The 10,415-nt window shown below is 42.9% G+C and overlaps 1 protein-coding gene and 1 pseudogene across 1 annotated transcript in view; one reads left to right on the top strand and one right to left on the bottom strand.

The window, feature by feature from the left end:
- Positions 1-2,089: 2,089 nt before the first annotated feature.
- LOC133048700 (mitochondrial fission factor-like) lies at positions 2,090-3,066 on the bottom strand (annotated as a pseudogene).
- Positions 3,067-6,759: 3,693 nt separating this feature from the next.
- The window catches only part of DENND4C (DENN domain containing 4C), a 111,373-nt gene continuing 107,717 nt past the window's right edge, over positions 6,760-10,415 (top strand). Inside the window, exon 1 of the mRNA XM_061132123.1 lies at positions 6,760-7,081. The gene's annotated coding sequence lies outside the window, so the exon portion shown is untranslated. The remainder of the gene's footprint in view (positions 7,082-10,415) is intronic.

Genomic DNA, 10,415 nt, shown 5'->3' with positions numbered 1-10,415 from the left:
AGAAATAAGAACTGTATCTTGAACATGTACAGTGTGAGATGCCATTTGGACACTGGAGGTAGTTTGATGGTTAAATCTACAGCTTAGGGAAAACGGGAGCTAGAGCAGTAAATCTGGGAGTGAACAACACGCAGATAATGCCACTGAGCTGAATGAGATCACAAAAGATGAAGAAGAGCTTAAACCTAGAACAACAGAAAGGGGTTGAAATAATTATTTTCTATTGATCCTTTAAAGAGATGGCTTCTGGAATTTAGTTCATTTTCTCCTTTTCTGTGTGAAAGGAACTATAAAACTACAAGGAAATTTGAATTGGTATTAAAGGGTATCAGCATCAGATCCCCAGTCTTTTTTATTGGGGGGGGGGGTTCAGTTCAATTCAGTTTAGCCACTCAGTTGTGTCCGACTCTTTGCGACCCCATGAACTGCAACATGCCAGGCCTCCAAGTCCATCACCAACTCCAGGAGTTTACTGAAACTCATGTCAGTCGAGTTGGTGATGCCATCCAGCCATCTCATCCTCTGTCGTCCCCCTTCTCCTCCTGCCCCCAATCCCTCCCAGCATCAGGGTCTTTTCTGATGAGTCATCTCTTTGCATGAGGTGGCCAAAGTACTGGAGTTTCAGCTTCAGCATCATTCCTTCCAATGAATACCCAGGAGTGATCTCCTTTTTTTGGGTTAGGGCATGTCAAGCCTTACTTAGCCTATTGCACTCAGATTAAATGTAAATTGGAGATGATCATTTTTGAGATTTTTAGGCAGTCTCTGATTCTTAAGTATTATAGAGTTTTTGAACTGGATAATGAATCACCTTTGAGGGGAAAATCTGAAAGGAAAGAATCCCTACCCTATATTCTCTGAAGCATGGAGGGAGCTAGAAAAAAAGCTGGGACTGGGAAATAATATTCTAGTGCACCAATTAAAAAGGAGTATGGCAAACTCAACCCCTCTGGGCAGAAGTTGTATCCAAGGGACTAGATCCACAAGTAGGAAGGGGTGAGAGAAGGTGCAATATCAACATGGTAAGGTTCTTGGTCATTAAAAACATTAACAAAATATTTACTAAAATAAAATATCAATTAAAAAAAAATTTTAGGGCTTCCCTGGTGATCCAGTGGTAAAGAATCCACCTTCCAATGCAGGGGATACAGCTTTGATCCCTGGTTGGGGAACTAAGATTCCACATGCCATGGGGCAACTAAGCCCATATGCTGCAACTGCTATGCCCACACTCTAGAGCATGTGCTTATTCTCTTGTTGCAATAAGAGAAGCCACCGCAACTAGAGAGAAGCCTCTGCTTCCTGCAACCAGAGAAAGCCTGTGTATAACAATGAAAACCAAGTGGAATCAAAAAAGACAGAAAAAGTTAAAAGAAAAATTACTTTTTAAGGGCAAAAATGGCATTGTGGGTATGGTTTTTAAAAAGTCCTTATCAAAAGAAAAATAAAATAAAATAAAATAAAAAGTCCTTATCTTTATCTTATCCACAAAAATGGCGTGTGGGCATGGTTTTTAAAAAGTCCTTAGCAAAAGAAAAAAAAAAAATAAAAAAAATAAAATAAAAAGTCCTTATCTTTATCTTATCCACAAAAACGGCGTGTGGGCATGGTTTTTAAAAAGTCCTTACGGTTATGCTGAAATACTTAACAGGTGAAACACAATGTTGAGTATTTGCTTCAAGATGCTCAGAAGAAAGGAGTCAGAAGGGCATACATTATACAAGATTAATTATGAGTTGAGCCAGGCTTCAGCAATATGTGAACCATGAACTTCCAGATGTTCAAGCAGGATTTAGAAAAGGCAGAGGAACCAGAGATCAAATTGCCAACATCCGCTGGATCATTGAAAAAGCAAGAGAGTTCCAGAAAAACATCTATTTCTGCTTTACTGACTATGCCAAAGCCTTTGACTATGTGGATCACAATAAACTGTGGAAAATTCTGAAAGAGGTGGGCATACCAGACCACCTGATCTGCCTCTTGAGAAACCTGTGTGCAGGTCAGGAAGCAACAGTTAGAACTGGACCTGAAACAACAGACTGGTTCCAAATAGGAAAAGGAGTACATCAAGGCTGTATATTGTCACTCTGCTTATTTAACTGACATGCAGAGTACATCATAAGAAACTCTGGGCTGGAGGAAGCACAACCTGGAATCAAGAATGCCAGGAGAAATATTAATAACCTCAGATATGGAGATGACACCACCCTTATGGCAGAAAGTGAAGAGGAACTAAAGAGTCTTTTTTTTTTTTTTGAAGTTTGCAAATTCTTTATATTTCCAGCTGTTGAGACAATATTTCTGAGAGCTGAGGTTACCTCTAGCGGCGAAACCTAGAGCCAGCTATTAAGCAGCCAGAATGCTACAGTAATTGAATACATGACCATTTCTCTTTTAGCCCGTTCTTTGTTCTCCTCTTCCAGAAGTTGTAGACGTCTATTTAGTTTGATTATCTGTCGTCTTAATGAAGCTGCATCTACAACCGTCATGTCTTCTGAAGTTCCTTCAATCATTGCATCTATATTTGAAATGCCATACCTGACATTGTCATGATGAGGATTAGAAGTGGTGGCAGGAGACCCACCACCCAACACAGGTACGGAGTCAGTTTTGACCAGCCGTCCATTTTGGTGAACAGCGTTTTTCACTCATACAGCGTTCTTTTTTTAGCCTGCCAACTGCACGGATTTCTTCATTTTGAGGGGTTGGAGCAGGTCTTTCTAAATCCAGAAAATCTAGCGGTCTTTCACTCAGTGTGAGCACACGAGGTGCTGTTTTTGGAGCCAGAGCCTTAAAGGGAGTTGACTGTATAAGGTCAAGATCTGCTGGTCTTGAAAATGGAATGTCTTCATTATTTCCTGCTACCACAATTCTCTCTGGAACTTGGATAATCACACTAGCGTTTGAAACTCCTTGAAATCCTTGTTCCAGGTCAGCATTTGGTGGTGCTACCTTTAATTTTTCCGGGACCCTCATTTGCTGACTAATACCTTCGGTGTATTCCATTTCATACTGAATTCGACTAATTTCCGCCATCTCAGCAGCAGTGGGAGAAGGAAAGGCTGCCCCACTCACTAAATGTGTACCAATTACTGCTTGTTCTTTGGCGTTATCTGCTTCTGTGCTTCAGAGTAAATCCATTAACTTGCCTCAGTAGGCACGGGCTGGATTGAGGCACTTTTGACCCACTGGGCCCGCTGCAGGGTCCCCGGAGAGGGCCGCCGCCCGCGGCTCCTAAAGAGTCTCTTAATGAAAGTGAAAGAGGAGAGTGAAAAAGTTGGCTTAAAGCTCAACATTCAGAAAACTAAGATCATGGCATCTGGTCCCATCAATTCATGGCAAATAGATGGGGAAACAGAGGAAACAGTGGCTGACTTTATTTTTGGGGCTCCAAAATCACTGCAGATAGTGATTGCAGCCATGAAATTAAAAGACGCTTACCCCTTGGAAGGAAAGTGATGACCAACCTAGACAGCATATTAAAAAGCAAAGACATTACTTTGTCAACAAAGGTCCTTTTCTGGTCAAGGCTACGGTTTATTCCAGTGGTCATGTACGGATGTGAGAGTTGGACTGTAAAGAAAGCTGAGTGCTGAAGAATTGATGCTTTTGAACTGTGGTGTTGGAGAAGACTCTTGAGAGTCCCTTGGACTGCAAGGAGATCCAACCAGTCCATCCTAAAGGAGACCAGTCCTGGGTGTTCATTGGTAGGACTGATGCTGAAGCTGAAACTCCAATACTTTGGCCACCTGATGTGAAGAGCTGACTCATTGGAAAAGACTCTGACGCTGGGAAAGATTGAGGGCAGGCGGAGAAGGGGATGACAGAGGATGAGATGGTTGGATGGCATCACTGACTTAATGGACACCGGTTTGGGTGGACTCCGGGAGTTGGTGATGGATAGGGAGGCCTGGCGTGCATGGGGTCACAAAGAGTCGGACGCGACTGAACTGAACTGAACTGATGGGTACAGAGGCTTCATTACACTCCTATTTTTGTTTGTATTTTATAATTTCCATTGTTTTCTATAATAAAATGCTTTTTAAAATTAATTTTTGAATAAAGAATACATCTATTTTTTTGATCAGTGGTCAGGACAATTTGTTAGGAATATCAGTCATGTTTGGGGAGAGTTATATAAAGAATGTGCTGAGTAACTCCAAAAGACTCTAGATGAGCCTTTACTGATAAAGTTGAGACAGAGTCTCCAGCCAGATAAGATACTGGAGTGGAGAACAAAGAGAAGAGTGTGCTGGGGCTCCCTGTGGAGAGTGGAACACACTGAGTCATTTAGATATCATATGAATAAAGCAGATGTAGTGTTTGTTGATGTCATTCTTACTAAAAACTCTTTCTAAAACAATAAACTAAGAGTGCTTACAGGCACCAGGCCTTCAAACACCATGTTTTTGAGAATTCATTATGAGGGGCTGGAATGAAATAATTTGTTAATCTACAAAGTATGGATTATAGAAAATCTGGAGGAAGTTATTCTGTTTGGGAAAATAAAGAGCCATGAATTTAGTACTGTTGACCCCTGACCAACACACGGGTTAGTGGTGTCAATCCCCTTGTGCAGTCTAAAACCTGCATAAAACTTTACAGTCAGTCCTTCATACCTGCAACTCCACAACCGAGGATTCAACCCACTGGCAGATCTCATAGTGTTGTAGCAAGCACTTATTGGAAAAAATCCCCATACCAGTAAATCTGCACAGTTCAAACCCACAATTCAAACTGCAGTTGTTTGTCAACCGCAGTTCCTACTCAACTATGAAATCACCAAAACTGAGCCTGGGAGACTTCTATTAACAAGTAAGTTAAGAAACTTTGCTAGGCCTTAGTTTTCCCATCTATTAAATGAGTTAATTAGACTAGACAATCTCTATAGGGATTCCCTTCAGTTCTTTTCATCTCTGAAATTCCATGAAATAATTAAAACAACTTTTTTAATATAAAATTTCAAAATGACATAAAATGCAGAGAACATAAAGAAACCTCAAGTACCAATCATTGCACTTCAACATAATGTCCAATTTTATTTTACCTCAACCCCTACTCACCTTCCTGCTCCCACTATTATTTTGAAGCAAATTCTAGACATCATATGAAATATATTTTAATGATTCTCTTGAAGCAGATAGTTTATAAACAACATATCACACAAGTTAGTCTCCCCACTTTTCCAAGATACCTTCTCTTACTGCAACTGTAAACATTGTCATTTAACTTGGCATTGCAGAATGCTAAGGTTCACATGCTTAACCCAGATACACTCAGTAAAGGAGTTACCTTTTTTTTTTTCTTTTGCCCTGCAGGTGTAGCTTATGGGATTTTAGCTTCCCCACCAGGGATTGAAGCCAGGCCCTTGGCAGTGAAAGCATGGATTTCCTAACCACAGATCCACCAGGTAAGTGCCTAGTATGGAAGGACAAGAAGTTCACAAGCTAATTCTGAAGTATTAGTTCCTTTGTAAACGTTTGACCAGATAATCACTGTCAATGACTGGTTACCACTAGGCTCAAAATGACTCCAACCTAGTATTAAATAAGACATTTTTATTGCTGTGCATTTCTACTGAATCAACTCTTACTGCTAACATGGTCAGGGAGATAGTTTCTGCACCCCATACATGCAATAAACGTTGGAAATAAATTGTCAATATGGCCCTCATGACCAAAGTTTAATCTCATACTTTTCAGCAAAAAAAAAAAAAGTCAAAAAACAGATTTAATAAGGAGAAAGTAATTTTTTGGAAAATGATTACTGTGTGTGTGAATACTTATTAGATATACACAAATCTTGTCAATTCTAATTCTGACCTGCCACGGAATCTATGAAGTCACTGGCCACTTTTTTTTTTTTTGTCCATAAGATAAAAATGTTCTCCCAATTTGTTTTAAACCATTTGCTTCTTCCTGAATAACTAGCTGCTATTTTTCATGCATATATAATTGCATATACATAATTATTTCAGGATGTAGTCTACAACATTTCATATAATTTGCATTAAGGGAACCGATCATGCATGCAGCCGAATATATATGGAGGCTACACTTACTTAGGAGGCAGGAGTGGGCTGATTATCTAAACGAGAGATTTCCAAGATCCGAGTTCTCATCCCCTAATCTCAGCCGAGGCAGCGACACCAAGCGCGGTCTAAGACTCTCCAGGGGCGCTGCAGCCGGGAAGGGCTTGGGGAAGCCACAGTCGGTGGGGCTCTCTCCTGTCCGGGAGGGCCCCAGTCAAACGTGGGAATTCCAACTCCCACCCCGAGAAGGAAGCTTTCGACAGTGTTCTCAGTGACTTTGAGCGACTCGGCGTCACTTTCCCCGCCTGTGAAAAGCCCGAAAGGAGCAGCCGCCACCTGCCCGAGGCCAAGGCAATAAAGCCACACCGAACTGCGAGTCTGAGCCCCGCAGGAAGGGGTGCGAAGCGGTGCCTTGAGCCTCTTCTCCCTGACTAGTTTCAGCTCGGGATGCGCAGGACGGACGCGGCGGAGGTGCTCTCTCAGGGTGGCGACAGTGGGACCGGGCACCCCGCGGGGGTCGCGGGTGGGGGAGGGGAGCAGCGGCCCCGCGGCCTCGGCCCTCTCCGGGGGCGGGGCTCGGGCGCTGCCCCGCCCCCCCGCGCCCTCCTTTTCCCCGCCCCTCCCCACGCCCTTTTCTGCCGCCCCCGCAGTAGGAAAGGGAGCGGGAGTGGGGGGGAAGGAAAGTGCTGTTCTATGGAAAGGGGCGGAAGGAGGCGGAGGAAAGGAGAAAAAGGGAACAGAAACATGGCCGTCAGCTGTCGGGGCGGCAGTGCAGCGCGCCGCTCCTAGGCAACCCGCAGCCCGCACGGCCGACCTCCGGTGAGCCGAGGCGCCGGCGCGAGCTCGCGCTCCCGGCCGTTACCCCTCGCTGCAGGAGGCGCCCCTGGAGACCCAGCCCGGGAGCCGGCGCAGGCGCAGACCAGGCGGCGGTGGCCGCCGGAGCCAGTCCCCCGCCCTGCTCTGCCGAGAGAGACCAGGCCCGAAGCCGGCGCTTTCATGCCCCAGGAAGGGACTGTGCCCGGGTGGCGCTGAAGGAAGATCGGGCAGCAGGTGAGCGTGCGGCAGACGACCTTTGGCGGAGGAACCCTGCGCCGCGCCTCGGCCGGTCAGAGTTCCGGGCCGGGAGGGCGCTGGGCAGGTAGCGACTCGGAGGGCTGAGTTCCGACGGCCGGCCTGCGGGGGGTCGCCCGGGAGGCGGAGAGTGGCGGGGGCTGGCATTCCTGGCCTAGTTTCTCTGCGGTTTGCGGGGGCGGGGTGTCCCCAGGAGCCTGCGGGGTATGATGCGCGGAGAGGCCCCGCCTGGAAGAGCCTCCCCGCGCAGCCGCCCGGGCTTCGGGGAGCCACTGCTGTGGAAGGGAGCGCGAGGGGTCTGGGCCCTGGGGACCGCCAAGGGGACCCCGCCTGGGTGGGGGCGGGGGGAAGGGGCGGGGACGAGGGTTCTCGAGCGCTTTGGGGCGGAGTGGGTGAAGAGCCGAGATCCGGGGTCTGGAGAGGGGTCTGGGGCCAGGTCGGGGGGAGAACTCGGGACCTGGGCAGGTGTCGCAGGTGAATTGAGGACATCTCCGCCTTACTGTGGCGGATCCTCAGGGCTTCTTTGTTGGCGATGACTTTTAGGAAAGTGACTAAACACAAATAAAACCAACTAATGAGCCCCTAATGCTGACTCTTGTAAAGAGCTGTAACTTTTCTACATTGAAGATGCTATCATCTATCTGCCCTCCCATTCCCCCGGCTTTCTGCTTCATAGACTTTTCCCTCTGAAAGATGGTGCCTCGTCAGGATAAATAAATGACCCAGTTTTTAAACAATGCGGACCCCCCCCCCCATTACCTGTTTGTTTAACTGGAATATTTAGGTCAGTTACCGAAGTTATTTGTGCAAACATGAGGAAAAGAGTCATCTCCAGTAATAAGCCCTCGGCTGTCTGTGTTTTTGCTTCTGAGAAATTGTCAAGTCTTGTAGTTGGGGTAATTGATTTACTGAACCAGCTTAATTGTGCGCGAACTCGCGTTAAGAAGTTCTCGCTAGACCCTAATTTAAGATAGGAGTAGGTTTTCCCTTCCGGTCTCTTGGTTTAGAAGATGAAGGGTGTGGTAAGGAGAGAATGTTAGTGCTAAGGCGCTAACTTTTCAATAAATGTTACATTTGAGGTGATCATGTGTATTAAGCTTTCCGAAATTAAGAGAATTGTAGGATTTTTATGTGTACACGTGACACGAGCAAAACTCAAGGAAAACTTCATCTCAGCACTGAAGGATACCTATTCTTTATCAGTCTTACCATGACAAAAAAAACCCTCGCTTTTATTTTTTGCCCTGTATTACTGTTGAAAATTTGATAAGCTGCTTCTTGGTGTGAGACTGGAACTCAAAAATGAACTTAGATTTGTATTCATGAGCTTAATCTGCTTCTCATTTAAACTTGCTTTGACTCGTTTTTCTAGTAATGTCAAACTCGATCCACACTTTCCCCCATTGGTATCTCCTGTGGCCATTTTGCCGAATAGTTGATTAGGATTATATTATTTACCGATAATATGGCAGTTCACTTTCGCCGTAGTACCTCACTTACTGTACTACTGTTTAGACTTGTATGATGGAAAAGCTACGACGTTAGAAAGTTTGAAGCTGTAAGGTTGGAGTCATTTACTCGTGTGTAATTTGTAAATGAGTGCATTATGTTGTTGAGAGTAAATATAGTATTTTGTAGTTTAAACTTGAGCTTTCAGCTGGGGAGATTGGCAGTAGAATTGGTGTGTGGAGACTGATTTTAAAACGCAAATGTTTTAAATTACAAGGGACTGCAGTGGTGTGTGTAAGCTGTAACAATTCATAGTGCCAGATTTGGAAGGTTATTTGGTTGAGGCAGCGCTGTAAGGAAACATGTTAAGTATCTGCAATAAAAGCCAGTTTGTAGCTATAGACAAGGGATTTTGCATGGTAAGTAATAACCCAAGGAGGCACCTTTCCTCTGCCAGTTGAGACCAAAACATCTCGTGTTTTCATTGGAGTTTCCTGCTAAGACAGATACTGATTTTGCATTGAATTTGCTGCTCAGTTTGAAAGTTAGGTTTCAGTCTTATCCTTGCAACTTAAGTACAGGTTGTAAAGTAAAAAAGAAACTGAGTTAGCAGCAGGTTGTCTTATTTCGTCTTCTTGATTTGCAGATGGAATTTGTTTTAATTTGTATTTCCAATATAATCTATTTTCTGAAACTTAGATAGTAAGGGTAAATAAGCTTTCATAGTACATGAATTAAAATTTTGTCTTCTGTATGCTGGTACCAGAAGTTGTACCTCCTCTTTAAAATTGTCAGTTTGTAATAAATAAATAAATAAATAAATTGTCAGTTTGACATACTTGCAGTAATGGGACACCTTGTTGGAACTGGAGAAACCTTTGAAAGAATTAAAACTTGGGGAATGAGTTTGTATAGTATAGCTGGTATAAAATGGTAAGTCTTTAGCATCAGATTGTAGGAAATTCCAAAATCCAATAACTTCATATTTGAAATTTAAAACTTAAATTTTAATTAATAGATTTATTTATTGTTATTTGTGGGGGGAAATTAGGTAGTTTTTAAACTTCAAATTTTTTCTAAATTTATGTCAGTATGTAATACATATGAGTAAATGTAATAGAATTCTCTTTGTGTGGTATTTGAAAACTAACATGGTGCTACATACTGCTATATTTTATGGTTTTGTATAGTGGTAGTCCAAAGTTTACTATCATAGTTTATTTAACCAGTATTCTGTCTTTTTAATATTTTAGTAATTCCACCTTTTCCATCTTAAAGTAATGCTATAATGAAATCTTTTTGCTAGTATGATGGTCCAGTCCACATTAAACGTTTGAAAATGTAGTCATTCTTTGTAGTACTTCCTTTGCAGTAGATCCTGAGGGCTCTTACGATACGGTATTTGATTGAGGAATGAAAGCAAGGTGAAAACTGTAGATGTGCATCTGTGACTTGAATTTGTTGGGTAGAGATCAAAATATAAATTTGTAAGTCTCTGTTACTGATTTGCTGCAAGTTTCTGTAATAATTCTGTTTTATTTTTCAATATAATAAAATTCTTATAAAATTCTTAACTCTCATGGTAATATTGTGGGGCATAAATATTTCTAACTGGACCTCATTTCAGCCAAATTTAATATTTGCGAATACAGATTTATAATCATTTGACTTACAGAATAGTCATTTTATGGGTTTTTTTTAACTCTTTGAAATATTTAAAAGGATTCTTTGACTCTCATTTGTCATTGTGTACGTGTGGTTCCTTTGTCTCTTAATTTAGGGATGCTTAGATTCTGAAAGCATACATGTTAGGAGTCTCTGTTGTTTAATTGTAGAAACAAGTCTCTATTAAATAGGTACTATG

Source organism: Dama dama, chromosome 29 (genome assembly GCF_033118175.1).
Source record: "Dama dama isolate Ldn47 chromosome 29, ASM3311817v1, whole genome shotgun sequence".
Taxonomy (NCBI): domain Eukaryota; kingdom Metazoa; phylum Chordata; class Mammalia; order Artiodactyla; family Cervidae; genus Dama; species Dama dama.
Note: the sequence above shows the minus strand (reverse complement) of the source record. Positions and strands in the feature narration are given on the sequence as shown.